This window comes from Lissotriton vulgaris, chromosome 4_1 (genome assembly GCF_964263255.1).
Source record: "Lissotriton vulgaris chromosome 4_1, aLisVul1.2, whole genome shotgun sequence".
NCBI classification, from domain to species: domain Eukaryota; kingdom Metazoa; phylum Chordata; class Amphibia; order Caudata; family Salamandridae; genus Lissotriton; species Lissotriton vulgaris.
In genome coordinates, this window is record NC_141691.1 from 520,399,610 (window position 1) to 520,426,679 (window position 27,070).

Here is a 27,070-nt window from a genome sequence, read left to right on the forward strand (position 1 = left end):
GCTGAATAACGAGATAGGTGAGAGAAGGTGTACCAGCTGTCTGTGCGCCATCAGCAGCCACTAGGTGTCCCTCTTGTGTTTTCCCAGGGATCCTGATTGTGCAGGAATTCATCGGTTCAGTAGCAAGGGGGAGAGGATGGCCTGTGCCTGGAAGTGACAGGCAGTCTGGTGGCATCATGAGGATTAAGTTCCGATTCATATTTGCTGTAGAATAAAATATGTTTTCAGCCCCCATGAGCTTTGTCACTCGGAGAGCAGTGTATGAACTTTTGCTGCACGGCTCTGGGCTCCCTGGTGGTCTAGTGGTTAGGATTCGGCGCTCTCACCGCCGCGGCCCGGGTTCGATTCCCGGTCAGGGAAAAGTCCCTCTTCTGACCTTGAAAGCTTTTCCTTCCCGTAGGTCAGGGCTTCTCAAAATGAAGTTGCTTTTCTGACTCACAATTTGCCTAGCATGACGCAGTATCGCTCAAAATATGATTTTCGCAAGGTTCCTTTAGAGCTGCTTCCCATGGTGGGAGGCAAGGCTCTTGAGCAAGTGAGATCCTGTGTTCCGAGGCGCGCTTCCTTTTGTAGGCTTCTGACCCCATGGCCTGTGGCAGGTAGTCCTCCTTTGACTGGGCCGCAGGCTTTGTCTCCAAATGGCGTCCTGGACCCACTGCAACCCACCTGTTTGCTAAAACGGAAGTCTGCCTCTGGGTAAGAAAAAGCTGAGCTGCACGTACGGAAAGCGGCAGAGGCCAGAGGCGGGGAGGGTGTGGCAAGGGCTGCCTGATTTGCATAGTGACGTGTTGCATCTTGGGAATGTACAGGCTTTGGAGCTTAACAGGTACTGCAGGTGTCTGCCTGGCCTGAGAGATGCCTGTCTGGTGCTCCCCTCAGGACACACAGGCCTTCCATTCGAGCATGGAGGGTAAGGGACATGGGTCACCCTCATATACAGGGGTGTGGGCATGGGCAGGATAGGTTGTGGGGGACCCGTCAGGGCATTGCCCGTTTGGAAGCCCGTTCGGAAGGCGAGAGGAGGCGGGGCAGGAAACTCTGCTCAATTTCTTTCCCAGAGGCCTGTGGAGAACCCTTTGCACGTTTGAGCCAGCCGGGCCTGCATCAGCAGATCCTGCTCCACTGGGAAGGGAGAGCCTGTAGGCGTAAATCAAAAAAAGGGGAGAAATCTGCAAATTCTAGTGGCAGACCCATGTTGCCCAGGAAGCAATCAGTTTCTCCTGCTCCCTATAGTGGAAAAAGACATAGGAGGTGTATTTCTCTAGGCAGGGGCTCTGTGTAGATGGCACTTCATTGCTCTGGGAAGCATCCATGCTGGTAGAAGAGTAGCAGCAGACTCCACACCTGAGGCTTGAATGGGGACCGTTGGGGAGGGGCAGTGGGAGGCCGAGGAGGGCGGAGGAAAATGCTTTTCAAAAGCATCTGCACGTTCCTACAAACCTGCTGAAAACCCATACCAGGAATGGGGCTCGAACCCATGCGGACAAACGTCCATTGGATCTTAAGTCCAACGCCTTAACCGCTCGGCCACCCTGGTGAGACCCAAGGATTTACTTTCTTCAACTCCCTTTTTATGCTTGCTACTGTAGCACCAGCTGTCCAGCAAGAGGTGATTGCAGAGTTAAAAGGCTTTTGCAGGAGGTTAAAAGTAATTGCTTATAACAAACACACTGTGTGACACCTAACTTTCTCCCACTCGGACCTTACCGTTAATTTTTATATTGGAGTTAGCTTAGTCACAATAAGGGGGTGAGCAAGGCAGTTACACTAGAGCATCTACTCCCTGGTGGTCTAGTGGCTAGGATTCGGCGCTTTCACCGCCGCGGCCCGGGTTCGATTCCCGGTCAGGGAAGATCCCTCTAAAGCATAGATTGCTTAATTTGTCTGTGTATCTTTTTTAAAAGAAGGTCTTTAAAAAGGCACCCCTCCCAATAGATGAAAGCGGAGGAATTGGGCTTGTTCTCCTGTGCCCCAGGTTGCTTTGCCCCCATTGACCTAAGCCACCTTTGTGCGCACGCAGTCCCCCACCCAGTCAGGTGCTCTATGTTGGCGTGAAGTGCAGTACCAGCTCAACAGAAAGGTAAATTGCTGGAAAACCCTGCTGTGATGCATACATCTACTTTGGAGCACTCTTCTCCTTTGCACTCTTGAATCGCTTAAGCGCAATGTATTCTTCCAGCAAGCTGAATAACGAGATAGGTGAGAGAAGGTGTACCAGCTGTCTGTGCGCCATCAGCAGCCACTAGGTGTCCCTCTTGGGTTTTCCCGGGGATCCTGATTGTGCAGGAATTCATCGGTTCAGTAGCAAGGGGGAGAGGATGGCCTGTGCCTGGAAGTGACAGGCAGTCTGGTGGCATCATGAGGATTAAGTTCCGATTCATATTTGCTGTAGAATAAAATATGTTTTCAGCCCCCATGAGCTTTGTCACTCGGAGAGCAGTGTATGAACTTTTGCTGCACGGCTCTGGGCTCCCTGGTGGTCTAGTGGTTAGGATTCGGCGCTCTCACCGCCGCGGCCCGGGTTCGATTCCCGGTCAGGGAAAAGTCCCTCTTCTGACCTTGAAAGCTTTTCCTTCCCGTAGGTCAGGGCTTCTCAAAATGAAGTTGCTTTTCTGACTCACAATTTGCCTAGCATGACGCAGTATCGCTCAAAATATGATTTTCGCAAGGTTCCTTTAGAGCTGCTTCCCATGGTGGGAGGCAAGGCTCTTGAGCAAGTGAGATCCTGTATTCCGAGGCGCGCTTCCTTTTGTAGGCTTCTGACCCCATGGCCTGTGGCAGGTAGTCCTCCTTTGACTGGGCCGCAGGCTTTGTCTCCAAATGGCGTCCTGGACCCACTGCAACCCACCTGTTTGCTAAAACGGAAGTCTGCCTCTGGGTAAGAAAAAGCTGAGCTGCACGTACGGAAAGCGGCAGAGGCCAGAGGCGGGGAGGGTGTGGCAAGGGCTGCCTGATTTGCATAGTGACGTGTTGCATCTTGGGAATGTACAGGCTTTGGAGCTTAACAGGTACTGCAGGTGTCTGCCTGGCCTGAGAGATGCCTGTCTGGTGCTCCCCTCAGGACACACAGGCCTTCCATTCGAGCATGGAGGGTGAGGGACATGGGTCACCCTCATATACAGGGGTGTGGGCATGGGCAGGATAGGTTGTGGGGGACCCGTCAGGGCATTGCCCGTTTGGAAGCCCGTTCGGAAGGCGAGAGGAGGCGGGGCAGGAAACTCTGCTCAATTTCTTTCCCAGAGGCCTGTGGAGAACCCTTTGCACGTTTGAGCCAGCCGGGCCTGCATCAGCAGATCCTGCTCCACTGGGAAGGGAGAGCCTGTAGGCGTAAATCAAAAAAAGGGGAGAAATCTGCAAATTCTAGTGGCAGACCCATGTTGCCCAGGAAGCAATCAGTTTCTCCTGCTCCCTATAGTGGAAAAAGACATAGGAGGTGTATTTCTCTAGGCAGGGGCTCTGTGTAGATGGCACTTCATTGCTCTGGGAAGCATCCATGCTGGTAGAAGAGTAGCAGCAGACTCCACACCTGAGGCTTGAATGGGGACTGTTGGGGAGGGGCAGTGGGAGGCCGAGGAGGGCGGAGGAAAATGCTTTTCAAAAGCATCTGCACGTTCCTACAAACCTGCTGAAAACCCATACCAGGAATGGGGCTCGAACCCATGCGGACAAACGTCCATTGGATCTTAAGTCCAACGCCTTAACCACTCGGCCACCCTGGTGAGACCCAAGGATTTACTTTCTTCAACTCCCTTTTTATGCTTGCTGCTGTAGCACCAGCTGTCCAGCAAGAGGTGATTGCAGAGTTAAAAGGCTTTTGCAGGAGGTTAAAAGTAATTGCTTATAACAAACACACTGTGTGACACCTAACTTTCTCCCCCTCGGACCTTACCGTTAATTTTTATATTGGAGTTAGCTTAGTCACAATAAGGGGGTGAGCAAGGCAGGCACACTAGAGCATCTACTCCCTGGTGGTCTAGTGGCTAGGATTCGGCGCTTTCACCGCCGCGGCCCGGGTTCGATTCCCGGTCAGGGAAGATCCCTCTAAAGCATAGATTGCTTAATTTGTCTGTGTATCTTTTTTAAAAGAAGGTCTTTAAAAAGGCACCCCTCCCAATAGATGAAAGCGGAGGAATGGGGCTTGTTCTCCTGTGCCCCAGGTTGCTTTGCCCCCATTGACCTAAGCCACCTTTGTGCGCACGCAGTCCCCCACCCAGTCAGGTGCTCTATGTTGGCGTGAAGTGCAGTACCAGCTCAACAGAAAGGTAAATTGCTGGAAAACCCTGCTGTGATGCATACATCTACTTTGGAGCACTCTTCTCCTTTGCACTCTTGAATCGCTTAAGCGCAATGTATTCTTCCAGCAAGCTGAATAACGAGATAGGTGAGAGAAGGTGTACCAGCTGTCTGTGCGCCATCAGCAGCCACTAGGTGTCCCTCTTGTGTTTTCCCGGGGATCCTGATTGTGCAGGAATTCATCGGTTCAGTAGCAAGGGGGAGAGGATGGCCTGTGCCTGGAAGTGACAGGCAGTCTGGTGGCATCATGAGGATTAAGTTCCGATTCATATTTGCTGTAGAATAAAATATGTTTTCAGCCCCCATGAGCTTTGTCACTCGGAGAGCAGTGTATGAACTTTTGCTGCACGGCTCTGGGCTCCCTGGTGGTCTAGTGGTTAGGATTCGGCGCTCTCACCGCCGCGGCCCGGGTTCGATTCCCGGTCAGGGAAAAGTCCCTCTTCTGACCTTGAAAGCTTTTCCTTCCCGTAGGTCAGGGCTTCTCAAAATGAAGTTGCTTTTCTGACTCACAATTTGCCTAGCATGACGCAGTATCGCTCAAAATATGATTTTCGCAAGGTTCCTTTAGAGCTGCTTCCCATGGTGGGAGGCAAGGCTCTTGAGCAAGTGAGATCCTGTATTCCGAGGCGCGCTTCCTTTTGTAGGCTTCTGACCCCATGGCCTGTGGCAGGTAGTCCTCCTTTGACTGGGCCGCAGGCTTTGTCTCCAAATGGCGTCCTGGACCCACTGCAACCCACCTGTTTGCTAAAACGGAAGTCTGCCTCTGGGTAAGAAAAAGCTGAGCTGCACGTACGGAAAGCGGCAGAGGCCAGAGGCGGGGAGGGTGTGGCAAGGGCTGCCTGATTTGCATAGTGACGTGTTGCATCTTGGGAATGTACAGGCTTTGGAGCTTAACAGGTACTGCAGGTGTCTGCCTGGCCTGAGAGATGCCTGTCTGGTGCTCCCCTCAGGACACACAGGCCTTCCATTCGAGCATGGAGGGTGAGGGACATGGGTCACCCTCATATACAGGGGTGTGGGCATGGGCAGGATAGGTTGTGGGGGACCCGTCAGGGCATTGCCCGTTTGGAAGCCCGTTCGGAAGGCGGGGCAGGAAACTCTGCTCAATTTCTTTCCCAGAGGCCTGTGGAGAACCCTTTGCACGTTTGAGCCAGCCGGGCCTGCATCAGCAGATCCTGCTCCACTGGGAAGGGAGAGCCTGTAGGCGTAAATCAAAAAAAGGGGAGAAATCTGCAAATTCTAGTGGCAGACCCATGTTGCCCAGGAAGCAATCAGTTTCTCCTGCTCCCTATAGTGGAAAAAGACATAGGAGGTGTATTTCTCTAGGCAGGGGCTCTGTGTAGATGGCACTTCATTGCTCTGGGAAGCATCCATGCTGGTAGAAGAGTAGCAGCAGACTCCACACCTGAGGCTTGAATGGGGACCGTTGGGGAGGGGCAGTGGGAGGCCGAGGAGGGCGGAGGAAAATGCTTTTCAAAAGCATCTGCACGTTCCTACAAACCTGCTGAAAACCCATACCAGGAATGGGGCTCGAACCCATGCGGACAAACGTCCATTGGATCTTAAGTCCAACGCCTTAACCACTCGGCCACCCTGGTGAGACCCAAGGATTTACTTTCTTCAACTCCCTTTTTATGCTTGCTGCTGTAGCACCAGCTGTCCAGCAAGAGGTGATTGCAGAGTTAAAAGGCTTTTGCAGGAGGTTAAAAGTAATTGCTTATAACAAACACACTGTGTGACACCTAACTTTCTCCCACTCGGACCTTACCGTTAATTTTTATATTGGAGTTAGCTTAGTCACAATAAGGGGGTGAGCAAGGCAGGCACACTAGAGCATCTACTCCCTGGTGGTCTAGTGGCTAGGATTCGGCGCTTTCACCGCCGCGGCCCGGGTTCGATTCCCGGTCAGGGAAGATCCCTCTAAAGCATAGATTGCTTAATTTGTCTGTGTATCTTTTTTAAAAGAAGGTCTTTAAAAAGGCACCCCTCCCAATAGATGAAAGCGGAGGAATGGGGCTTGTTCTCCTGTGCCCCAGGTTGCTTTGCCCCCATTGACCTAAGCCACCTTTGTGCGCACGCAGTCCCCCACCCAGTCAGGTGCTCTATGTTGGCGTGAAGTGCAGTACCAGCTCAACAGAAAGGTAAATTGCTGGAAAACCCTGCTGTGATGCATACATCTACTTTGGAGCACTCTTCTCCTTTGCACTCTTGAATCGCTTAAGCGCAATGTATTCTTCCAGCAAGCTGAATAACGAGATAGGTGAGAGAAGGTGTACCAGCTGTCTGTGCGCCATCAGCAGCCACTAGGTGTCCCTCTTGTGTTTTCCCAGGGATCCTGATTGTGCAGGAATTCATCGGTTCAGTAGCAAGGGGGAGAGGATGGCCTGTGCCTGGAAGTGACAGGCAGTCTGGTGGCATCATGAGGATTAAGTTCCGATTCATATTTGCTGTAGAATAAAATATGTTTTCAGCCCCCATGAGCTTTGTCACTCGGAGAGCAGTGTATGAACTTTTGCTGCACGGCTCTGGGCTCCCTGGTGGTCTAGTGGTTAGGATTCGGCGCTCTCACCGCCGCGGCCCGGGTTCGATTCCCGGTCAGGGAAAAGTCCCTCTTCTGACCTTGAAAGCTTTTCCTTCCCGTAGGTCAGGGCTTCTCAAAATGAAGTTGCTTTTCTGACTCACAATTTGCCTAGCATGACGCAGTATCGCTCAAAATATGATTTTCGCAAGGTTCCTTTAGAGCTGCTTCCCATGGTGGGAGGCAAGGCTCTTGAGCAAGTGAGATCCTGTGTTCCGAGGCGCGCTTCCTTTTGTAGGCTTCTGACCCCATGGCCTGTGGCAGGTAGTCCTCCTTTGACTGGGCCGCAGGCTTTGTCTCCAAATGGCGTCCTGGACCCACTGCAACCCACCTGTTTGCTAAAACGGAAGTCTGCCTCTGGGTAAGAAAAAGCTGAGCTGCACGTACGGAAAGCGGCAGAGGCCAGAGGCGGGGAGGGTGTGGCAAGGGCTGCCTGATTTGCATAGTGACGTGTTGCATCTTGGGAATGTACAGGCTTTGGAGCTTAACAGGTACTGCAGGTGTCTGCCTGGCCTGAGAGATGCCTGTCTGGTGCTCCCCTCAGGACACACAGGCCTTCCATTCGAGCATGGAGGGTAAGGGACATGGGTCACCCTCATATACAGGGGTGTGGGCATGGGCAGGATAGGTTGTGGGGGACCCGTCAGGGCATTGCCCGTTTGGAAGCCCGTTCGGAAGGCGAGAGGAGGCGGGGCAGGAAACTCTGCTCAATTTCTTTCCCAGAGGCCTGTGGAGAACCCTTTGCACGTTTGAGCCAGCCGGGCCTGCATCAGCAGATCCTGCTCCACTGGGAAGGGAGAGCCTGTAGGCGTAAATCAAAAAAAGGGGAGAAATCTGCAAATTCTAGTGGCAGACCCATGTTGCCCAGGAAGCAATCAGTTTCTCCTGCTCCCTATAGTGGAAAAAGACATAGGAGGTGTATTTCTCTAGGCAGGGGCTCTGTGTAGATGGCACTTCATTGCTCTGGGAAGCATCCATGCTGGTAGAAGAGTAGCAGCAGACTCCACACCTGAGGCTTGAATGGGGACCGTTGGGGAGGGGCAGTGGGAGGCCGAGGAGGGCGGAGGAAAATGCTTTTCAAAAGCATCCGCACGTTCCTACAAACCTGCTGAAAACCCATACCAGGAATGGGGCTCGAACCCATGCGGACAAACGTCCATTGGATCTTAAGTCCAACGCCTTAACCACTCGGCCACCCTGGTGAGACCCAAGGATTTACTTTCTTCAACTCCCTTTTTATGCTTGCTACTGTAGCACCAGCTGTCCAGCAAGAGGTGATTGCAGAGTTAAAAGGCTTTTGCAGGAGGTTAAAAGTAATTGCTTATAACAAACACACTGTGTGACACCTAACTTTCTCCCACTCGGACCTTACCGTTAATTTTTATATTGGAGTTAGCTTAGTCACAATAAGGGGGTGAGCAAGGCAGTTACACTAGAGCATCTACTCCCTGGTGGTCTAGTGGCTAGGATTCGGCGCTTTCACCGCCGCGGCCCGGGTTCGATTCCCGGTCAGGGAAGATCCCTCTAAAGCATAGATTGCTTAATTTGTCTGTGTATCTTTTTTAAAAGAAGGTCTTTAAAAAGGCACCCCTCCCAATAGATGAAAGCGGAGGAATTGGGCTTGTTCTCCTGTGCCCCAGGTTGCTTTGCCCCCATTGACCTAAGCCACCTTTGTGCGCACGCAGTCCCCCACCCAGTCAGGTGCTCTATGTTGGCGTGAAGTGCAGTACCAGCTCAACAGAAAGGTAAATTGCTGGAAAACCCTGCTGTGATGCATACATCTACTTTGGAGCACTCTTCTCCTTTGCACTCTTGAATCGCTTAAGCGCAATGTATTCTTCCAGCAAGCTGAATAACGAGATAGGTGAGAGAAGGTGTACCAGCTGTCTGTGCGCCATCAGCAGCCACTAGGTGTCCCTCTTGGGTTTTCCCGGGGATCCTGATTGTGCAGGAATTCATCGGTTCAGTAGCAAGGGGGAGAGGATGGCCTGTGCCTGGAAGTGACAGGCAGTCTGGTGGCATCATGAGGATTAAGTTCCGATTCATATTTGCTGTAGAATAAAATATGTTTTCAGCCCCCATGAGCTTTGTCACTCGGAGAGCAGTGTATGAACTTTTGCTGCACGGCTCTGGGCTCCCTGGTGGTCTAGTGGTTAGGATTCGGCGCTCTCACCGCCGCGGCCCGGGTTCGATTCCCGGTCAGGGAAAAGTCCCTCTTCTGACCTTGAAAGCTTTTCCTTCCCGTAGGTCAGGGCTTCTCAAAATGAAGTTGCTTTTCTGACTCACAATTTGCCTAGCATGACGCAGTATCGCTCAAAATATGATTTTCGCAAGGTTCCTTTAGAGCTGCTTCCCATGGTGGGAGGCAAGGCTCTTGAGCAAGTGAGATCCTGTATTCCGAGGCGCGCTTCCTTTTGTAGGCTTCTGACCCCATGGCCTGTGGCAGGTAGTCCTCCTTTGACTGGGCCGCAGGCTTTGTCTCCAAATGGCGTCCTGGACCCACTGCAACCCACCTGTTTGCTAAAACGGAAGTCTGCCTCTGGGTAAGAAAAAGCTGAGCTGCACGTACGGAAAGCGGCAGAGGCCAGAGGCGGGGAGGGTGTGGCAAGGGCTGCCTGATTTGCATAGTGACCTGTTGCATCTTGGGAATGTACAGGCTTTGGAGCTTAACAGGTACTGCAGGTGTCTGCCTGGCCTGAGAGATGCCTGTCTGGTGCTCCCCTCAGGACACACAGGCCTTCCATTCGAGCATGGAGGGTGAGGGACATGGGTCACCCTCATATACAGGGGTGTGGGCATGGGCAGGATAGGTTGTGGGGGACCCGTCAGGGCATTGCCCGTTTGGAAGCCCGTTCGGAAGGCGAGAGGAGGCGGGGCAGGAAACTCTGCTCAATTTCTTTCCCAGAGGCCTGTGGAGAACCCTTTGCACGTTTGAGCCAGCCGGGCCTGCATCAGCAGATCCTGCTCCACTGGGAAGGGAGAGCCTGTAGGCGTAAATCAAAAAAAGGGGAGAAATCTGCAAATTCTAGTGGCAGACCCATGTTGCCCAGGAAGCAATCAGTTTCTCCTGCTCCCTATAGTGGAAAAAGACATAGGAGGTGTATTTCTCTAGGCAGGGGCTCGGTGTAGATGGCACTTCATTGCTCTGGGAAGCATCCATGCTGGTAGAAGAGTAGCAGCAGACTCCACACCTGAGGCTTGAATGGGGACCGTTGGGGAGGGGCAGTGGGAGGCCGAGGAGGGCGGAGGAAAATGCTTTTCAAAAGCATCCGCACGTTCCTACAAACCTGCTGAAAACCCATACCAGGAATGGGGCTCGAACCCATGCGGACAAACGTCCATTGGATCTTAAGTCCAACGCCTTAACCACTCGGCCACCCTGGTGAGACCCAAGGATTTACTTTCTTCAACTCCCTTTTTATGCTTGCTACTGTAGCACCAGCTGTCCAGCAAGAGGTGATTGCAGAGTTAAAAGGCTTTTGCAGGAGGTTAAAAGTAATTGCTTATAACAAACACACTGTGTGACACCTAACTTTCTCCCACTCGGACCTTACCGTTAATTTTTATATTGGAGTTAGCTTAGTCACAATAAGGGGGTGAGCAAGGCAGTTACACTAGAGCATCTACTCCCTGGTGGTCTAGTGGCTAGGATTCGGCGCTTTCACCGCCGCGGCCCGGGTTCGATTCCCGGTCAGGGAAGATCCCTCTAAAGCATAGATTGCTTAATTTGTCTGTGTATCTTTTTTAAAAGAAGGTCTTTAAAAAGGCACCCCTCCCAATAGATGAAAGCGGAGGAATTGGGCTTGTTCTCCTGTGCCCCAGGTTGCTTTGCCCCCATTGACCTAAGCCACCTTTGTGCGCACGCAGTCCCCCACCCAGTCAGGTGCTCTATGTTGGCGTGAAGTGCAGTACCAGCTCAACAGAAAGGTAAATTGCTGGAAAACCCTGCTGTGATGCATACATCTACTTTGGAGCACTCTTCTCCTTTGCACTCTTGAATCGCTTAAGCGCAATGTATTCTTCCAGCAAGCTGAATAACGAGATAGGTGAGAGAAGGTGTACCAGCTGTCTGTGCGCCATCAGCAGCCACTAGGTGTCCCTCTTGGGTTTTCCCGGGGATCCTGATTGTGCAGGAATTCATCGGTTCAGTAGCAAGGGGGAGAGGATGGCCTGTGCCTGGAAGTGACAGGCAGTCTGGTGGCATCATGAGGATTAAGTTCCGATTCATATTTGCTGTAGAATAAAATATGTTTTCAGCCCCCATGAGCTTTGTCACTCGGAGAGCAGTGTATGAACTTTTGCTGCACGGCTCTGGGCTCCCTGGTGGTCTAGTGGTTAGGATTCGGCGCTCTCACCGCCGCGGCCCGGGTTCGATTCCCGGTCAGGGAAAAGTCCCTCTTCTGACCTTGAAAGCTTTTCCTTCCCGTAGGTCAGGGCTTCTCAAAATGAAGTTGCTTTTCTGACTCACAATTTGCCTAGCATGACGCAGTATCGCTCAAAATATGATTTTCGCAAGGTTCCTTTAGAGCTGCTTCCCATGGTGGGAGGCAAGGCTCTTGAGCAAGTGAGATCCTGTATTCTGAGGCGCGCTTCCTTTTGTAGGCTTCTGACCCCATGGCCTGTGGCAGGTAGTCCTCCTTTGACTGGGCCGCAGGCTTTGTCTCCAAATGGCGTCCTGGACCCACTGCAACCCACCTGTTTGCTAAAACGGAAGTCTGCCTCTGGGTAAGAAAAAGCTGAGCTGCACGTACGGAAAGCGGCAGAGGCCAGAGGCGGGGAGGGTGTGGCAAGGGCTGCCTGATTTGCATAGTGACCTGTTGCATCTTGGGAATGTACAGGCTTTGGAGCTTAACAGGTACTGCAGGTGTCTGCCTGGCCTGAGAGATGCCTGTCTGGTGCTCCCCTCAGGACACACAGGCCTTCCATTCGAGCATGGAGGGTGAGGGACATGGGTCACCCTCATATACAGGGGTGTGGGCATGGGCAGGATAGGTTGTGGGGGACCCGTCAGGGCATTGCCCGTTTGGAAGCCCGTTCGGAAGGCGAGAGGAGGCGGGGCAGGAAACTCTGCTCAATTTCTTTCCCAGAGGCCTGTGGAGAACCCTTTGCACGTTTGAGCCAGCCGGGCCTGCATCAGCAGATCCTGCTCCACTGGGAAGGGAGAGCCTGTAGGCGTAAATCAAAAAAAGGGGAGAAATCTGCAAATTCTAGTGGCAGACCCATGTTGCCCAGGAAGCAATCAGTTTCTCCTGCTCCCTATAGTGGAAAAAGACATAGGAGGTGTATTTCTCTAGGCAGGGGCTCTGTGTAGATGGCACTTCATTGCTCTGGGAAGCATCCATGCTGGTAGAAGAGTAGCAGCAGACTCCACACCTGAGGCTTGAATGGGGACCGTTGGGGAGGGGCAGTGGGAGGCCGAGGAGGGCGGAGGAAAATGCTTTTCAAAAGCATCTGCACGTTCCTACAAACCTGCTGAAAACCCATACCAGGAATGGGGCTCGAACCCATGCGGACAAACGTCCATTGGATCTTAAGTCCAACGCCTTAACCACTCGGCCACCCTGGTGAGACCCAAGGATTTACTTTCTTCAACTCCCTTTTTATGCTTGCTGCTGTAGCACCAGCTGTCCAGCAAGAGGTGATTGCAGAGTTAAAAGGCTTTTGCAGGAGGTTAAAAGTAATTGCTTATAACAAACACACTGTGTGACACCTAACTTTCTCCCACTCGGACCTTACCGTTAATTTTTATATTGGAGTTAGCTTAGTCACAATAAGGGGGTGAGCAAGGCAGGCACACTAGAGCATCTACTCCCTGGTGGTCTAGTGGCTAGGATTCGGCGCTTTCACCGCCGCGGCCCGGGTTCGATTCCCGGTCAGGGAAGATCCCTCTAAAGCATAGATTGCTTAATTTGTCTGTGTATCTTTTTTAAAAGAAGGTCTTTAAAAAGGCACCCCTCCCAATAGATGAAAGCGGAGGAATGGGGCTTGTTCTCCTGTGCCCCAGGTTGCTTTGCCCCCATTGACCTAAGCCACCTTTGTGCGCACGCAGTCCCCCACCCAGTCAGGTGCTCTATGTTGGCGTGAAGTGCAGTACCAGCTCAACAGAAAGGTAAATTGCTGGAAAACCCTGCTGTGATGCATACATCTACTTTGGAGCACTCTTCTCCTTTGCACTCTTGAATCGCTTAAGCGCAATGTATTCTTCCAGCAAGCTGAATAACGAGATAGGTGAGAGAAGGTGTACCAGCTGTCTGTGCGCCATCAGCAGCCACTAGGTGTCCCTCTTGTGTTTTCCCAGGGATCCTGATTGTGCAGGAATTCATCGGTTCAGTAGCAAGGGGGAGAGGATGGCCTGTGCCTGGAAGTGACAGGCAGTCTGGTGGCATCATGAGGATTAAGTTCCGATTCATATTTGCTGTAGAATAAAATATGTTTTCAGCCCCCATGAGCTTTGTCACTCGGAGAGCAGTGTATGAACTTTTGCTGCACGGCTCTGGGCTCCCTGGTGGTCTAGTGGTTAGGATTCGGCGCTCTCACCGCCGCGGCCCGGGTTCGATTCCCGGTCAGGGAAAAGTCCCTCTTCTGACCTTGAAAGCTTTTCCTTCCCGTAGGTCAGGGCTTCTCAAAATGAAGTTGCTTTTCTGACTCACAATTTGCCTAGCATGACGCAGTATCGCTCAAAATATGATTTTCGCAAGGTTCCTTTAGAGCTGCTTCCCATGGTGGGAGGCAAGGCTCTTGAGCAAGTGAGATCCTGTATTCCGAGGCGCGCTTCCTTTTGTAGGCTTCTGACCCCATGGCCTGTGGCAGGTAGTCCTCCTTTGACTGGGCCGCAGGCTTTGTCTCCAAATGGCGTCCTGGACCCACTGCAACCCACCTGTTTGCTAAAACGGAAGTCTGCCTCTGGGTAAGAAAAAGCTGAGCTGCACGTACGGAAAGCGGCAGAGGCCAGAGGCGGGGAGGGTGTGGCAAGGGCTGCCTGATTTGCATAGTGACGTGTTGCATCTTGGGAATGTACAGGCTTTGGAGCTTAACAGGTACTGCAGGTGTCTGCCTGGCCTGAGAGATGCCTGTCTGGTGCTCCCCTCAGGACACACAGGCCTTCCATTCGAGCATGGAGGGTAAGGGACATGGGTCACCCTCATATACAGGGGTGTGGGCATGGGCAGGATAGGTTGTGGGGGACCCGTCAGGGCATTGCCCGTTTGGAAGCCCGTTCGGAAGGCGAGAGGAGGCGGGGCAGGAAACTCTGCTCAATTTCTTTCCCAGAGGCCTGTGGAGAACCCTTTGCACGTTTGAGCCAGCCGGGCCTGCATCAGCAGATCCTGCTCCACTGGGAAGGGAGAGCCTGTAGGCGTAAATCAAAAAAAGGGGAGAAATCTGCAAATTCTAGTGGCAGACCCATGTTGCCCAGGAAGCAATCAGTTTCTCCTGCTCCCTATAGTGGAAAAAGACATAGGAGGTGTATTTCTCTAGGCAGGGGCTCTGTGTAGATGGCACTTCATTGCTCTGGGAAGCATCCATGCTGGTAGAAGAGTAGCAGCAGACTCCACACCTGAGGCTTGAATGGGGACCGTTGGGGAGGGGCAGTGGGAGGCCGAGGAGGGCGGAGGAAAATGCTTTTCAAAAGCATCTGCACGTTCCTACAAACCTGCTGAAAACCCATACCAGGAATGGGGCTCGAACCCATGCGGACAAACGTCCATTGGATCTTAAGTCCAACGCCTTAACCGCTCGGCCACCCTGGTGAGACCCAAGGATTTACTTTCTTCAACTCCCTTTTTATGCTTGCTACTGTAGCACCAGCTGTCCAGCAAGAGGTGATTGCAGAGTTAAAAGGCTTTTGCAGGAGGTTAAAAGTAATTGCTTATAACAAACACACTGTGTGACACCTAACTTTCTCCCACTCGGACCTTACCGTTAATTTTTATATTGGAGTTAGCTTAGTCACAATAAGGGGGTGAGCAAGGCAGTTACACTAGAGCATCTACTCCCTGGTGGTCTAGTGGCTAGGATTCGGCGCTTTCACCGCCGCGGCCCGGGTTCGATTCCCGGTCAGGGAAGATCCCTCTAAAGCATAGATTGCTTAATTTGTCTGTGTATCTTTTTTAAAAGAAGGTCTTTAAAAAGGCACCCCTCCCAATAGATGAAAGCGGAGGAATTGGGCTTGTTCTCCTGTGCCCCAGGTTGCTTTGCCCCCATTGACCTAAGCCACCTTTGTGCGCACGCAGTCCCCCACCCAGTCAGGTGCTCTATGTTGGCGTGAAGTGCAGTACCAGCTCAACAGAAAGGTAAATTGCTGGAAAACCCTGCTGTGATGCATACATCTACTTTGGAGCACTCTTCTCCTTTGCACTCTTGAATCGCTTAAGCGCAATGTATTCTTCCAGCAAGCTGAATAACGAGATAGGTGAGAGAAGGTGTACCAGCTGTCTGTGCGCCATCAGCAGCCACTAGGTGTCCCTCTTGGGTTTTCCCGGGGATCCTGATTGTGCAGGAATTCATCGGTTCAGTAGCAAGGGGGAGAGGATGGCCTGTGCCTGGAAGTGACAGGCAGTCTGGTGGCATCATGAGGATTAAGTTCCGATTCATATTTGCTGTAGAATAAAATATGTTTTCAGCCCCCATGAGCTTTGTCACTCGGAGAGCAGTGTATGAACTTTTGCTGCACGGCTCTGGGCTCCCTGGTGGTCTAGTGGTTAGGATTCGGCGCTCTCACCGCCGCGGCCCGGGTTCGATTCCCGGTCAGGGAAAAGTCCCTCTTCTGACCTTGAAAGCTTTTCCTTCCCGTAGGTCAGGGCTTCTCAAAATGAAGTTGCTTTTCTGACTCACAATTTGCCTAGCATGACGCAGTATCGCTCAAAATATGATTTTCGCAAGGTTCCTTTAGAGCTGCTTCCCATGGTGGGAGGCAAGGCTCTTGAGCAAGTGAGATCCTGTATTCCGAGGCGCGCTTCCTTTTGTAGGCTTCTGACCCCATGGCCTGTGGCAGGTAGTCCTCCTTTGACTGGGCCGCAGGCTTTGTCTCCAAATGGCGTCCTGGACCCACTGCAACCCACCTGTTTGCTAAAACGGAAGTCTGCCTCTGGGTAAGAAAAAGCTGAGCTGCACGTACGGAAAGCGGCAGAGGCCAGAGGCGGGGAGGGTGTGGCAAGGGCTGCCTGATTTGCATAGTGACGTGTTGCATCTTGGGAATGTACAGGCTTTGGAGCTTAACAGGTACTGCAGGTGTCTGCCTGGCCTGAGAGATGCCTGTCTGGTGCTCCCCTCAGGACACACAGGCCTTCCATTCGAGCATGGAGGGTGAGGGACATGGGTCACCCTCATATACAGGGGTGTGGGCATGGGCAGGATAGGTTGTGGGGGACCCGTCAGGGCATTGCCCGTTTGGAAGCCCGTTCGGAAGGCGAGAGGAGGCGGGGCAGGAAACTCTGCTCAATTTCTTTCCCAGAGGCCTGTGGAGAACCCTTTGCACGTTTGAGCCAGCCGGGCCTGCATCAGCAGATCCTGCTCCACTGGGAAGGGAGAGCCTGTAGGCGTAAATCAAAAAAAGGGGAGAAATCTGCAAATTCTAGTGGCAGACCCATGTTGCCCAGGAAGCAATCAGTTTCTCCTGCTCCCTATAGTGGAAAAAGACATAGGAGGTGTATTTCTCTAGGCAGGGGCTCTGTGTAGATGGCACTTCATTGCTCTGGGAAGCATCCATGCTGGTAGAAGAGTAGCAGCAGACTCCACACCTGAGGCTTGAATGGGGACTGTTGGGGAGGGGCAGTGGGAGGCCGAGGAGGGCGGAGGAAAATGCTTTTCAAAAGCATCTGCACGTTCCTACAAACCTGCTGAAAACCCATACCAGGAATGGGGCTCGAACCCATGCGGACAAACGTCCATTGGATCTTAAGTCCAACGCCTTAACCACTCGGCCACCCTGGTGAGACCCAAGGATTTACTTTCTTCAACTCCCTTTTTATGCTTGCTGCTGTAGCACCAGCTGTCCAGCAAGAGGTGATTGCAGAGTTAAAAGGCTTTTGCAGGAGGTTAAAAGTAATTGCTTATAACAAACACACTGTGTGACACCTAACTTTCTCCCCCTCGGACCTTACCGTTAATTTTTATATTGGAGTTAGCTTAGTCACAATAAGGGGGTGAGCAAGGCAGGCACACTAGAGCATCTACTCCCTGGTGGTCTAGTGGCTAGGATTCGGCGCTTTCACCGCCGCGGCCCGGGTTCGATTCCCGGTCAGGGAAGATCCCTCTAAAGCATAGATTGCTTAATTTGTCTGTGTATCTTTTTTAAAAGAAGGTCTTTAAAAAGGCACCCCTCCCAATAGATGAAAGCGGAGGAATGGGGCTTGTTCTCCTGTGCCCCAGGTTGCTTTGCCCCCATTGACCTAAGCCACCTTTGTGCGCACGCAGTCCCCCACCCAGTCAGGTGCTCTATGTTGGCGTGAAGTGCAGTACCAGCTCAACAGAAAGGTAAATTGCTGGAAAACCCTGCTGTGATGCATACATCTACTTTGGAGCACTCTTCTCCTTTGCACTCTTGAATCGCTTAAGCGCAATGTATTCTTCCAGCAAGCTGAATAACGAGATAGGTGAGAGAAGGTGTACCAGCTGTCTGTGCGCCATCAGCAGCCACTAGGTGTCCCTCTTGTGTTTTCCCAGGGATCCTGATTGTGCAGGAATTCATCGGTTCAGTAGCAAGGGGGAGAGGATGGCCTGTGCCTGGAAGTGACAGGCAGTCTGGTGGCATCATGAGGATTAAGTTCCGATTCATATTTGCTGTAGAATAAAATATGTTTTCAGCCCCCATGAGCTTTGTCACTCGGAGAGCAGTGTATGAACTTTTGCTGCACGGCTCTGGGCTCCCTGGTGGTCTAGTGGTTAGGATTCGGCGCTCTCACCGCCGCGGCCCGGGTTCGATTCCCGGTCAGGGAAAAGTCCCTCTTCTGACCTTGAAAGCTTTTCCTTCCCGTAGGTCAGGGCTTCTCAAAATGAAGTTGCTTTTCTGACTCACAATTTGCCTAGCATGACGCAGTATCGCTCAAAATATGATTTTCGCAAGGTTCCTTTAGAGCTGCTTCCCATGGTGGGAGGCAAGGCTCTTGAGCAAGTGAGATCCTGTATTCCGAGGCGCGCTTCCTTTTGTAGGCTTCTGACCCCATGGCCTGTGGCAGGTAGTCCTCCTTTGACTGGGCCGCAGGCTTTGTCTCCAAATGGCGTCCTGGACCCACTGCAACCCACCTGTTTGCTAAAACGGAAGTCTGCCTCTGGGTAAGAAAAAGCTGAGCTGCACGTACGGAAAGCGGCAGAGGCCAGAGGCGGGGAGGGTGTGGCAAGGGCTGCCTGATTTGCATAGTGACGTGTTGCATCTTGGGAATGTACAGGCTTTGGAGCTTAACAGGTACTGCAGGTGTCTGCCTGGCCTGAGAGATGCCTGTCTGGTGCTCCCCTCAGGACACACAGGCCTTCCATTCGAGCATGGAGGGTAAGGGACATGGGTCACCCTCATATACAGGGGTGTGGGCATGGGCAGGATAGGTTGTGGGGGACCCGTCAGGGCATTGCCCGTTTGGAAGCCCGTTCGGAAGGCGAGAGGAGGCGGGGCAGGAAACTCTGCTCAATTTCTTTCCCAGAGGCCTGTGGAGAACCCTTTGCACGTTTGAGCCAGCCGGGCCTGCATCAGCAGATCCTGCTCCACTGGGAAGGGAGAGCCTGTAGGCGTAAATCAAAAAAAGGGGAGAAATCTGCAAATTCTAGTGGCAGACCCATGTTGCCCAGGAAGCAATCAGTTTCTCCTGCTCCCTATAGTGGAAAAAGACATAGGAGGTGTATTTCTCTAGGCAGGGGCTCTGTGTAGATGGCACTTCATTGCTCTGGGAAGCATCCATGCTGGTAGAAGAGTAGCAGCAGACTCCACACCTGAGGCTTGAATGGGGACCGTTGGGGAGGGGCAGTGGGAGGCCGAGGAGGGCGGAGGAAAATGCTTTTCAAAAGCATCTGCACGTTCCTACAAACCTGCTGAAAACCCATACCAGGAATGGGGCTCGAACCCATGCGGACAAACGTCCATTGGATCTTAAGTCCAACGCCTTAACCGCTCGGCCACCCTGGTGAGACCCAAGGATTTACTTTCTTCAACTCCCTTTTTATGCTTGCTACTGTAGCACCAGCTGTCCAGCAAGAGGTGATTGCAGAGTTAAAAGGCTTTTGCAGGAGGTTAAAAGTAATTGCTTATAACAAACACACTGTGTGACACCTAACTTTCTCCCACTCGGACCTTACCGTTAATTTTTATATTGGAGTTAGCTTAGTCACAATAAGGGGGTGAGCAAGGCAGTTACACTAGAGCATCTACTCCCTGGTGGTCTAGTGGCTAGGATTCGGCGCTTTCACCGCCGCGGCCCGGGTTCGATTCCCGGTCAGGGAAGATCCCTCTAAAGCATAGATTGCTTAATTTGTCTGTGTATCTTTTTTAAAAGAAGGTCTTTAAAAAGGCACCCCTCCCAATAGATGAAAGCGGAGGAATTGGGCTTGTTCTCCTGTGCCCCAGGTTGCTTTGCCCCCATTGACCTAAGCCACCTTTGTGCGCACGCAGTCCCCCACCCAGTCAGGTGCTCTATGTTGGCGTGAAGTGCAGTACCAGCTCAACAGAAAGGTAAATTGCTGGAAAACCCTGCTGTGATGCATACATCTACTTTGGAGCACTCTTCTCCTTTGCACTCTTGAATCGCTTAAGCGCAATGTATTCTTCCAGCAAGCTGAATAACGAGATAGGTGAGAGAAGGTGTACCAGCTGTCTGTGCGCCATCAGCAGCCACTAGGTGTCCCTCTTGGGTTTTCCCGGGGATCCTGATTGTGCAGGAATTCATCGGTTCAGTAGCAAGGGGGAGAGGATGGCCTGTGCCTGGAAGTGACAGGCAGTCTGGTGGCATCATGAGGATTAAGTTCCGATTCATATTTGCTGTAGAATAAAATATGTTTTCAGCCCCCATGAGCTTTGTCACTCGGAGAGCAGTGTATGAACTTTTGCTGCACGGCTCTGGGCTCCCTGGTGGTCTAGTGGTTAGGATTCGGCGCTCTCACCGCCGCGGCCCGGGTTCGATTCCCGGTCAGGGAAAAGTCCCTCTTCTGACCTTGAAAGCTTTTCCTTCCCGTAGGTCAGGGCTTCTCAAAATGAAGTTGCTTTTCTGACTCACAATTTGCCTAGCATGACGCAGTATCGCTCAAAATATGATTTTCGCAAGGTTCCTTTAGAGCTGCTTCCCATGGTGGGAGGCAAGGCTCTTGAGCAAGTGAGATCCTGTATTCCGAGGCGCGCTTCCTTTTGTAGGCTTCTGACCCCATGGCCTGTGGCAGGTAGTCCTCCTTTGACTGGGCCGCAGGCTTTGTCTCCAAATGGCGTCCTGGACCCACTGCAACCCACCTGTTTGCTAAAACGGAAGTCTGCCTCTGGGTAAGAAAAAGCTGAGCTGCACGTACGGAAAGCGGCAGAGGCCAGAGGCGGGGAGGGTGTGGCAAGGGCTGCCTGATTTGCATAGTGACGTGTTGCATCTTGGGAATGTACAGGCTTTGGAGCTTAACAGGTACTGCAGGTGTCTGCCTGGCCTGAGAGATGCCTGTCTGGTGCTCCCCTCAGGACACACAGGCCTTCCATTCGAGCATGGAGGGTGAGGGACATGGGTCACCCTCATATACAGGGGTGTGGGCATGGGCAGGATAGGTTGTGGGGGACCCGTCAGGGCATTGCCCGTTTGGAAGCCCGTTCGGAAGGCGAGAGGAGGCGGGGCAGGAAACTCTGCTCAATTTCTTTCCCAGAGGCCTGTGGAGAACCCTTTGCACGTTTGAGCCAGCCGGGCCTGCATCAGCAGATCCTGCTCCACTGGGAAGGGAGAGCCTGTAGGCGTAAATCAAAAAAAGGGGAGAAATCTGCAAATTCTAGTGGCAGACCCATGTTGCCCAGGAAGCAATCAGTTTCTCCTGCTCCCTATAGTGGAAAAAGACATAGGAGGTGTATTTCTCTAGGCAGGGGCTCTGTGTAGATGGCACTTCATTGCTCTGGGAAGCATCCATGCTGGTAGAAGAGTAGCAGCAGACTCCACACCTGAGGCTTGAATGGGGACTGTTGGGGAGGGGCAGTGGGAGGCCGAGGAGGGCGGAGGAAAATGCTTTTCAAAAGCATCTGCACGTTCCTACAAACCTGCTGAAAACCCATACCAGGAATGGGGCTCGAACCCATGCGGACAAACGTCCATTGGATCTTAAGTCCAACGCCTTAACCACTCGGCCACCCTGGTGAGACCCAAGGATTTACTTTCTTCAACTCCCTTTTTATGCTTGCTGCTGTAGCACCAGCTGTCCAGCAAGAGGTGATTGCAGAGTTAAAAGGCTTTTGCAGGAGGTTAAAAGTAATTGCTTATAACAAACACACTGTGTGACACCTAACTTTCTCCCACTCGGACCTTACCGTTAATTTTTATATTGGAGTTAGCTTAGTCACAATAAGGGGGTGAGCAAGGCAGGCACACTAGAGCATCTACTCCCTGGTGGTCTAGTGGCTAGGATTCGGCGCTTTCACCGCCGCGGCCCGGGTTCGATTCCCGGTCAGGGAAGATCCCTCTAAAGCATAGATTGCTTAATTTGTCTGTGTATCTTTTTTAAAAGAAGGTCTTTAAAAAGGCACCCCTCCCAATAGATGAAAGCGGAGGAATGGGGCTTGTTCTCCTGTGCCCCAGGTTGCTTTGCCCCCATTGACCTAAGCCACCTTTGTGCGCACGCAGTCCCCCACCCAGTCAGGTGCTCTATGTTGGCGTGAAGTGCAGTACCAGCTCAACAGAAAGGTAAATTGCTGGAAAACCCTGCTGTGATGCATACATCTACTTTGGAGCACTCTTCTCCTTTGCACTCTTGAATCGCTTAAGCGCAATGTATTCTTCCAGCAAGCTGAATAACGAGATAGGTGAGAGAAGGTGTACCAGCTGTCTGTGCGCCATCAGCAGCCACTAGGTGTCCCTCTTGTGTTTTCCCGGGGATCCTGATTGTGCAGGAATTCATCGGTTCAGTAGCAAGGGGGAGAGGATGGCCTGTGCCTGGAAGTGACAGGCAGTCTGGTGGCATCATGAGGATTAAGTTCCGATTCATATTTGCTGTAGAATAAAATATGTTTTCAGCCCCCATGAGCTTTGTCACTCGGAGAGCAGTGTATGAACTTTTGCTGCACGGCTCTGGGCTCCCTGGTGGTCTAGTGGTTAGGATTCGGCGCTCTCACCGCCGCGGCCCGGGTTCGATTCCCGGTCAGGGAAAAGTCCCTCTTCTGACCTTGAAAGCTTTTCCTTCCCGTAGGTCAGGGCTTCTCAAAATGAAGTTGCTTTTCTGACTCACAATTTGCCTAGCATGACGCAGTATCGCTCAAAATATGATTTTCGCAAGGTTCCTTTAGAGCTGCTTCCCATGGTGGGAGGCAAGGCTCTTGAGCAAGTGAGATCCTGTATTCCGAGGCGCGCTTCCTTTTGTAGGCTTCTGACCCCATGGCCTGTGGCAGGTAGTCCTCCTTTGACTGGGCCGCAGGCTTTGTCTCCAAATGGCGTCCTGGACCCACTGCAACCCACCTGTTTGCTAAAACGGAAGTCTGCCTCTGGGTAAGAAAAAGCTGAGCTGCACGTACGGAAAGCGGCAGAGGCCAGAGGCGGGGAGGGTGTGGCAAGGGCTGCCTGATTTGCATAGTGACGTGTTGCATCTTGGGAATGTACAGGCTTTGGAGCTTAACAGGTACTGCAGGTGTCTGCCTGGCCTGAGAGATGCCTGTCTGGTGCTCCCCTCAGGACACACAGGCCTTCCATTCGAGCATGGAGGGTGAGGGACATGGGTCACCCTCATATACAGGGGTGTGGGCATGGGCAGGATAGGTTGTGGGGGACCCGTCAGGGCATTGCCCGTTTGGAAGCCCGTTCGGAAGGCGGGGCAGGAAACTCTGCTCAATTTCTTTCCCAGAGGCCTGTGGAGAACCCTTTGCACGTTTGAGCCAGCCGGGCCTGCATCAGCAGATCCTGCTCCACTGGGAAGGGAGAGCCTGTAGGCGTAAATCAAAAAAAGGGGAGAAATCTGCAAATTCTAGTGGCAGACCCATGTTGCCCAGGAAGCAATCAGTTTCTCCTGCTCCCTATAGTGGAAAAAGACATAGGAGGTGTATTTCTCTAGGCAGGGGCTCTGTGTAGATGGCACTTCATTGCTCTGGGAAGCATCCATGCTGGTAGAAGAGTAGCAGCAGACTCCACACCTGAGGCTTGAATGGGGACCGTTGGGGAGGGGCAGTGGGAGGCCGAGGAGGGCGGAGGAAAATGCTTTTCAAAAGCATCTGCACGTTCCTACAAACCTGCTGAAAACCCATACCAGGAATGGGGCTCGAACCCATGCGGACAAACGTCCATTGGATCTTAAGTCCAACGCCTTAACCACTCGGCCACCCTGGTGAGACCCAAGGATTTACTTTCTTCAACTCCCTTTTTATGCTTGCTACTGTAGCACCAGCTGTCCAGCAAGAGGTGATTGCAGAGTTAAAAGGCTTTTGCAGGAGGTTAAAAGTAATTGCTTATAACAAACACACTGTGTGACACCTAACTTTCTCCCACTCGGACCTTACCGTTAATTTTTATATTGGAGTTAGCTTAGTCACAATAAGGGGGTGAGCAAGGCAGTTACACTAGAGCATCTACTCCCTGGTGGTCTAGTGGCTAGGATTCGGCGCTTTCACCGCCGCGGCCCGGGTTCGATTCCCGGTCAGGGAAGATCCCTCTAAAGCATAGATTGCTTAATTTGTCTGTGTATCTTTTTTAAAAGAAGGTCTTTAAAAAGGCACCCCTCCCAATAGATGAAAGCGGAGGAATTGGGCTTGTTCTCCTGTGCCCCAGGTTGCTTTGCCCCCATTGACCTAAGCCACCTTTGTGCGCACGCAGTCCCCCACCCAGTCAGGTGCTCTATGTTGGCGTGAAGTGCAGTACCAGCTCAACAGAAAGGTAAATTGCTGGAAAACCCTGCTGTGATGCATACATCTACTTTGGAGCACTCTTCTCCTTTGCACTCTTGAATCGCTTAAGCGCAATGTATTCTTCCAGCAAGCTGAATAACGAGATAGGTGAGAGAAGGTGTACCAGCTGTCTGTGCGCCATCAGCAGCCACTAGGTGTCCCTCTTGGGTTTTCCCGGGGATCCTGATTGTGCAGGAATTCATCGGTTCAGTAGCAAGGGGGAGAGGATGGCCTGTGCCTGGAAGTGACAGGCAGTCTGGTGGCATCATGAGGATTAAGTTCCGATTCATATTTGCTGTAGAATAAAATATGTTTTCAGCCCCCATGAGCTTTGTCACTCGGAGAGCAGTGTATGAACTTTTGCTGCACGGCTCTGGGCTCCCTGGTGGTCTAGTGGTTAGGATTCGGCGCTCTCACCGCCGCGGCCCGGGTTCGATTCCCGGTCAGGGAAAAGTCCCTCTTCTGACCTTGAAAGCTTTTCCTTCCCGTAGGTCAGGGCTTCTCAAAATGAAGTTGCTTTTCTGACTCACAATTTGCCTAGCATGACGCAGTATCGCTCAAAATATGATTTTCGCAAGGTTCCTTTAGAGCTGCTTCCCATGGTGGGAGGCAAGGCTCTTGAGCAAGTGAGATCCTGTATTCCGAGGCGCGCTTCCTTTTGTAGGCTTCTGACCCCATGGCCTGTGGCAGGTAGTCCTCCTTTGACTGGGCCGCAGGCTTTGTCTCCAAATGGCGTCCTGGACCCACTGCAACCCACCTGTTTGCTAAAACGGAAGTCTGCCTCTGGGTAAGAAAAAGCTGAGCTGCACGTACGGAAAGCGGCAGAGGCCAGAGGCGGGGAGGGTGTGGCAAGGGCTGCCTGATTTGCATAGTGACGTGTTGCATCTTGGGAATGTACAGGCTTTGGAGCTTAACAGGTACTGCAGGTGTCTGCCTGGCCTGAGAGATGCCTGTCTGGTGCTCCCCTCAGGACACACAGGCCTTCCATTCGAGCATGGAGGGTGAGGGACATGGGTCACCCTCATATACAGGGGTGTGGGCATGGGCAGGATAGGTTGTGGGGGACCCGTCAGGGCATTGCCCGTTTGGAAGCCCGTTCGGAAGGCGAGAGGAGGCGGGGCAGGAAACTCTGCTCAATTTCTTTCCCAGAGGCCTGTGGAGAACCCTTTGCACGTTTGAGCCAGCCGGGCCTGCATCAGCAGATCCTGCTCCACTGGGAAGGGAGAGCCTGTAGGCGTAAATCAAAAAAAGGGGAGAAATCTGCAAATTCTAGTGGCAGACCCATGTTGCCCAGGAAGCAATCAGTTTCTCCTGCTCCCTATAGTGGAAAAAGACATAGGAGGTGTATTTCTCTAGGCAGGGGCTCTGTGTAGATGGCACTTCATTGCTCTGGGAAGCATCCATGCTGGTAGAAGAGTAGCAGCAGACTCCACACCTGAGGCTTGAATGGGGACTGTTGGGGAGGGGCAGTGGGAGGCCGAGGAGGGCGGAGGAAAATGCTTTTCAAAAGCATCTGCACGTTCCTACAAACCTGCTGAAAACCCATACCAGGAATGGGGCTCGAACCCATGCGGACAAACGTCCATTGGATCTTAAGTCCAACGCCTTAACCACTCGGCCACCCTGGTGAGACCCAAGGATTTACTTTCTTCAACTCCCTTTTTATGCTTGCTGCTGTAGCACCAGCTGTCCAGCAAGAGGTGATTGCAGAGTTAAAAGGCTTTTGCAGGAGGTTAAAAGTAATTGCTTATAACAAACACACTGTGTGACACCTAACTTTCTCCCACTCGGACCTTACCGTTAATTTTTATATTGGAGTTAGCTTAGTCACAATAAGGGGGTGAGCAAGGCAGGCACACTAGAGCATCTACTCCCTGGTGGTCTAGTGGCTAGGATTCGGCGCTTTCACCGCCGCGGCCCGGGTTCGATTCCCGGTCAGGGAAGATCCCTCTAAAGCATAGATTGCTTAATTTGTCTGTGTATCTTTTTTAAAAGAAGGTCTTTAAAAAGGCACCCCTCCCAATAGATGAAAGCGGAGGAATGGGGCTTGTTCTCCTGTGCCCCAGGTTGCTTTGCCCCCATTGACCTAAGCCACCTTTGTGCGCACGCAGTCACCCAGTCAGGTGCTCTATGTTGGCGTGAAGTGCAGTACCAGCTCAACAGAAAGGTAAATTGCTGGAAAACCCTGCTGTGATGCATACATCTACTTTGGAGCACTCTTCTCCTTTGCACTCTTGAATCGCTTAAGCGCAATGTATTCTTCCAGCAAGCTGAATAACGAGATAGGTGAGAGAAGGTGTACCAGCTGTCTGTGCGCCATCAGCAGCCACTAGGTGTCCCTCTTGTGTTTTCCCGGGGATCCTGATTGTGCAGGAATTCATCGGTTCAGTAGCAAGGGGGAGAGGATGGCCTGTGCCTGGAAGTGACAGGCAGTCTGGTGGCATCATGAGGATTAAGTTCCGATTCATATTTGCTGTAGAATAAAATATGTTTTCAGCCCCCATGAGCTTTGTCACTCGGAGAGCAGTGTATGAACTTTTGCTGCACGGCTCTGGGCTCCCTGGTGGTCTAGTGGTTAGGATTCGGCGCTCTCACCGCCGCGGCCCGGGTTCGATTCCCGGTCAGGGAAAAGTCCCTCTTCTGACCTTGAAAGCTTTTCCTTCCCGTAGGTCAGGGCTTCTCAAAATGAAGTTGCTTTTCTGACTCACAATTTGCCTAGCATGACGCAGTATCGCTCAAAATATGATTTTCGCAAGGTTCCTTTAGAGCTGCTTCCCATGGTGGGAGGCAAGGCTCTTGAGCAAGTGAGATCCTGTATTCCGAGGCGCGCTTCCTTTTGTAGGCTTCTGACCCCATGGCCTGTGGCAGGTAGTCCTCCTTTGACTGGGCCGCAGGCTTTGTCTCCAAATGGCGTCCTGGACCCACTGCAACCCACCTGTTTGCTAAAACGGAAGTCTGCCTCTGGGTAAGAAAAAGCTGAGCTGCACGTACGGAAAGCGGCAGAGGCCAGAGGCGGGGAGGGTGTGGCAAGGGCTGCCTGATTTGCATAGTGACGTGTTGCATCTTGGGAATGTACAGGCTTTGGAGCTTAACAGGTACTGCAGGTGTCTGCCTGGCCTGAGAGATGCCTGTCTGGTGCTCCCCTCAGGACACACAGGCCTTCCATTCGAGCATGGAGG

The 27,070-nt window shown here is 52.2% G+C and overlaps 37 non-coding genes across 37 annotated transcripts; 25 read left to right on the plus strand and 12 right to left on the minus strand.

Annotated features, from left to right (window-relative positions):
• Positions 1-288: 288 nt before the first annotated feature.
• Positions 289-360, plus strand: TRNAE-CUC (transfer RNA glutamic acid (anticodon CUC)). The gene has a single exon. It is a non-coding gene; the product is annotated as a tRNA-Glu (tRNA).
• Positions 361-1,454: 1,094 nt separating this feature from the next.
• Positions 1,455-1,537, minus strand: TRNAL-UAA (transfer RNA leucine (anticodon UAA)). The gene has a single exon. It is a non-coding gene; the product is annotated as a tRNA-Leu (tRNA).
• Positions 1,538-1,780: 243 nt separating this feature from the next.
• Positions 1,781-1,852, plus strand: TRNAE-UUC (transfer RNA glutamic acid (anticodon UUC)). Its single transcript has one exon. It is a non-coding gene; the product is annotated as a tRNA-Glu (tRNA).
• Positions 1,853-2,470: 618 nt separating this feature from the next.
• TRNAE-CUC (transfer RNA glutamic acid (anticodon CUC)) lies at positions 2,471-2,542 on the plus strand. Its single transcript has one exon. It is a non-coding gene; the product is annotated as a tRNA-Glu (tRNA).
• A 1,094-nt stretch (positions 2,543-3,636) lies between these two features.
• On the minus strand, positions 3,637-3,719 carry TRNAL-UAA (transfer RNA leucine (anticodon UAA)). The gene has a single exon. It is a non-coding gene; the product is annotated as a tRNA-Leu (tRNA).
• Positions 3,720-3,962: 243 nt separating this feature from the next.
• Positions 3,963-4,034, plus strand: TRNAE-UUC (transfer RNA glutamic acid (anticodon UUC)). The gene has a single exon. It is a non-coding gene; the product is annotated as a tRNA-Glu (tRNA).
• Positions 4,035-4,652: 618 nt separating this feature from the next.
• TRNAE-CUC (transfer RNA glutamic acid (anticodon CUC)) lies at positions 4,653-4,724 on the plus strand. The gene has a single exon. It is a non-coding gene; the product is annotated as a tRNA-Glu (tRNA).
• A 1,084-nt stretch (positions 4,725-5,808) lies between these two features.
• TRNAL-UAA (transfer RNA leucine (anticodon UAA)) lies at positions 5,809-5,891 on the minus strand. Its single transcript has one exon. It is a non-coding gene; the product is annotated as a tRNA-Leu (tRNA).
• Positions 5,892-6,134: 243 nt separating this feature from the next.
• TRNAE-UUC (transfer RNA glutamic acid (anticodon UUC)) lies at positions 6,135-6,206 on the plus strand. Its single transcript has one exon. It is a non-coding gene; the product is annotated as a tRNA-Glu (tRNA).
• Positions 6,207-6,824: 618 nt separating this feature from the next.
• TRNAE-CUC (transfer RNA glutamic acid (anticodon CUC)) lies at positions 6,825-6,896 on the plus strand. The gene has a single exon. It is a non-coding gene; the product is annotated as a tRNA-Glu (tRNA).
• A 1,094-nt stretch (positions 6,897-7,990) lies between these two features.
• On the minus strand, positions 7,991-8,073 carry TRNAL-UAA (transfer RNA leucine (anticodon UAA)). The gene has a single exon. It is a non-coding gene; the product is annotated as a tRNA-Leu (tRNA).
• Positions 8,074-8,316: 243 nt separating this feature from the next.
• Positions 8,317-8,388, plus strand: TRNAE-UUC (transfer RNA glutamic acid (anticodon UUC)). Its single transcript has one exon. It is a non-coding gene; the product is annotated as a tRNA-Glu (tRNA).
• A 618-nt stretch (positions 8,389-9,006) lies between these two features.
• Positions 9,007-9,078, plus strand: TRNAE-CUC (transfer RNA glutamic acid (anticodon CUC)). The gene has a single exon. It is a non-coding gene; the product is annotated as a tRNA-Glu (tRNA).
• A 1,094-nt stretch (positions 9,079-10,172) lies between these two features.
• Positions 10,173-10,255, minus strand: TRNAL-UAA (transfer RNA leucine (anticodon UAA)). Its single transcript has one exon. It is a non-coding gene; the product is annotated as a tRNA-Leu (tRNA).
• Positions 10,256-10,498: 243 nt separating this feature from the next.
• On the plus strand, positions 10,499-10,570 carry TRNAE-UUC (transfer RNA glutamic acid (anticodon UUC)). Its single transcript has one exon. It is a non-coding gene; the product is annotated as a tRNA-Glu (tRNA).
• Positions 10,571-11,188: 618 nt separating this feature from the next.
• TRNAE-CUC (transfer RNA glutamic acid (anticodon CUC)) lies at positions 11,189-11,260 on the plus strand. Its single transcript has one exon. It is a non-coding gene; the product is annotated as a tRNA-Glu (tRNA).
• Positions 11,261-12,354: 1,094 nt separating this feature from the next.
• TRNAL-UAA (transfer RNA leucine (anticodon UAA)) lies at positions 12,355-12,437 on the minus strand. The gene has a single exon. It is a non-coding gene; the product is annotated as a tRNA-Leu (tRNA).
• A 243-nt stretch (positions 12,438-12,680) lies between these two features.
• On the plus strand, positions 12,681-12,752 carry TRNAE-UUC (transfer RNA glutamic acid (anticodon UUC)). Its single transcript has one exon. It is a non-coding gene; the product is annotated as a tRNA-Glu (tRNA).
• A 618-nt stretch (positions 12,753-13,370) lies between these two features.
• On the plus strand, positions 13,371-13,442 carry TRNAE-CUC (transfer RNA glutamic acid (anticodon CUC)). The gene has a single exon. It is a non-coding gene; the product is annotated as a tRNA-Glu (tRNA).
• Positions 13,443-14,536: 1,094 nt separating this feature from the next.
• On the minus strand, positions 14,537-14,619 carry TRNAL-UAA (transfer RNA leucine (anticodon UAA)). The gene has a single exon. It is a non-coding gene; the product is annotated as a tRNA-Leu (tRNA).
• A 243-nt stretch (positions 14,620-14,862) lies between these two features.
• Positions 14,863-14,934, plus strand: TRNAE-UUC (transfer RNA glutamic acid (anticodon UUC)). Its single transcript has one exon. It is a non-coding gene; the product is annotated as a tRNA-Glu (tRNA).
• A 618-nt stretch (positions 14,935-15,552) lies between these two features.
• TRNAE-CUC (transfer RNA glutamic acid (anticodon CUC)) lies at positions 15,553-15,624 on the plus strand. Its single transcript has one exon. It is a non-coding gene; the product is annotated as a tRNA-Glu (tRNA).
• A 1,094-nt stretch (positions 15,625-16,718) lies between these two features.
• Positions 16,719-16,801, minus strand: TRNAL-UAA (transfer RNA leucine (anticodon UAA)). Its single transcript has one exon. It is a non-coding gene; the product is annotated as a tRNA-Leu (tRNA).
• Positions 16,802-17,044: 243 nt separating this feature from the next.
• TRNAE-UUC (transfer RNA glutamic acid (anticodon UUC)) lies at positions 17,045-17,116 on the plus strand. The gene has a single exon. It is a non-coding gene; the product is annotated as a tRNA-Glu (tRNA).
• Positions 17,117-17,734: 618 nt separating this feature from the next.
• TRNAE-CUC (transfer RNA glutamic acid (anticodon CUC)) lies at positions 17,735-17,806 on the plus strand. The gene has a single exon. It is a non-coding gene; the product is annotated as a tRNA-Glu (tRNA).
• A 1,094-nt stretch (positions 17,807-18,900) lies between these two features.
• TRNAL-UAA (transfer RNA leucine (anticodon UAA)) lies at positions 18,901-18,983 on the minus strand. The gene has a single exon. It is a non-coding gene; the product is annotated as a tRNA-Leu (tRNA).
• Positions 18,984-19,226: 243 nt separating this feature from the next.
• On the plus strand, positions 19,227-19,298 carry TRNAE-UUC (transfer RNA glutamic acid (anticodon UUC)). Its single transcript has one exon. It is a non-coding gene; the product is annotated as a tRNA-Glu (tRNA).
• Positions 19,299-19,916: 618 nt separating this feature from the next.
• Positions 19,917-19,988, plus strand: TRNAE-CUC (transfer RNA glutamic acid (anticodon CUC)). Its single transcript has one exon. It is a non-coding gene; the product is annotated as a tRNA-Glu (tRNA).
• Positions 19,989-21,082: 1,094 nt separating this feature from the next.
• On the minus strand, positions 21,083-21,165 carry TRNAL-UAA (transfer RNA leucine (anticodon UAA)). The gene has a single exon. It is a non-coding gene; the product is annotated as a tRNA-Leu (tRNA).
• Positions 21,166-21,408: 243 nt separating this feature from the next.
• TRNAE-UUC (transfer RNA glutamic acid (anticodon UUC)) lies at positions 21,409-21,480 on the plus strand. Its single transcript has one exon. It is a non-coding gene; the product is annotated as a tRNA-Glu (tRNA).
• Positions 21,481-22,098: 618 nt separating this feature from the next.
• On the plus strand, positions 22,099-22,170 carry TRNAE-CUC (transfer RNA glutamic acid (anticodon CUC)). Its single transcript has one exon. It is a non-coding gene; the product is annotated as a tRNA-Glu (tRNA).
• Positions 22,171-23,254: 1,084 nt separating this feature from the next.
• Positions 23,255-23,337, minus strand: TRNAL-UAA (transfer RNA leucine (anticodon UAA)). The gene has a single exon. It is a non-coding gene; the product is annotated as a tRNA-Leu (tRNA).
• A 243-nt stretch (positions 23,338-23,580) lies between these two features.
• On the plus strand, positions 23,581-23,652 carry TRNAE-UUC (transfer RNA glutamic acid (anticodon UUC)). The gene has a single exon. It is a non-coding gene; the product is annotated as a tRNA-Glu (tRNA).
• A 618-nt stretch (positions 23,653-24,270) lies between these two features.
• Positions 24,271-24,342, plus strand: TRNAE-CUC (transfer RNA glutamic acid (anticodon CUC)). Its single transcript has one exon. It is a non-coding gene; the product is annotated as a tRNA-Glu (tRNA).
• A 1,094-nt stretch (positions 24,343-25,436) lies between these two features.
• Positions 25,437-25,519, minus strand: TRNAL-UAA (transfer RNA leucine (anticodon UAA)). The gene has a single exon. It is a non-coding gene; the product is annotated as a tRNA-Leu (tRNA).
• Positions 25,520-25,762: 243 nt separating this feature from the next.
• TRNAE-UUC (transfer RNA glutamic acid (anticodon UUC)) lies at positions 25,763-25,834 on the plus strand. Its single transcript has one exon. It is a non-coding gene; the product is annotated as a tRNA-Glu (tRNA).
• A 614-nt stretch (positions 25,835-26,448) lies between these two features.
• On the plus strand, positions 26,449-26,520 carry TRNAE-CUC (transfer RNA glutamic acid (anticodon CUC)). The gene has a single exon. It is a non-coding gene; the product is annotated as a tRNA-Glu (tRNA).
• The last annotated feature ends 550 nt before the right edge of the window (positions 26,521-27,070 follow it).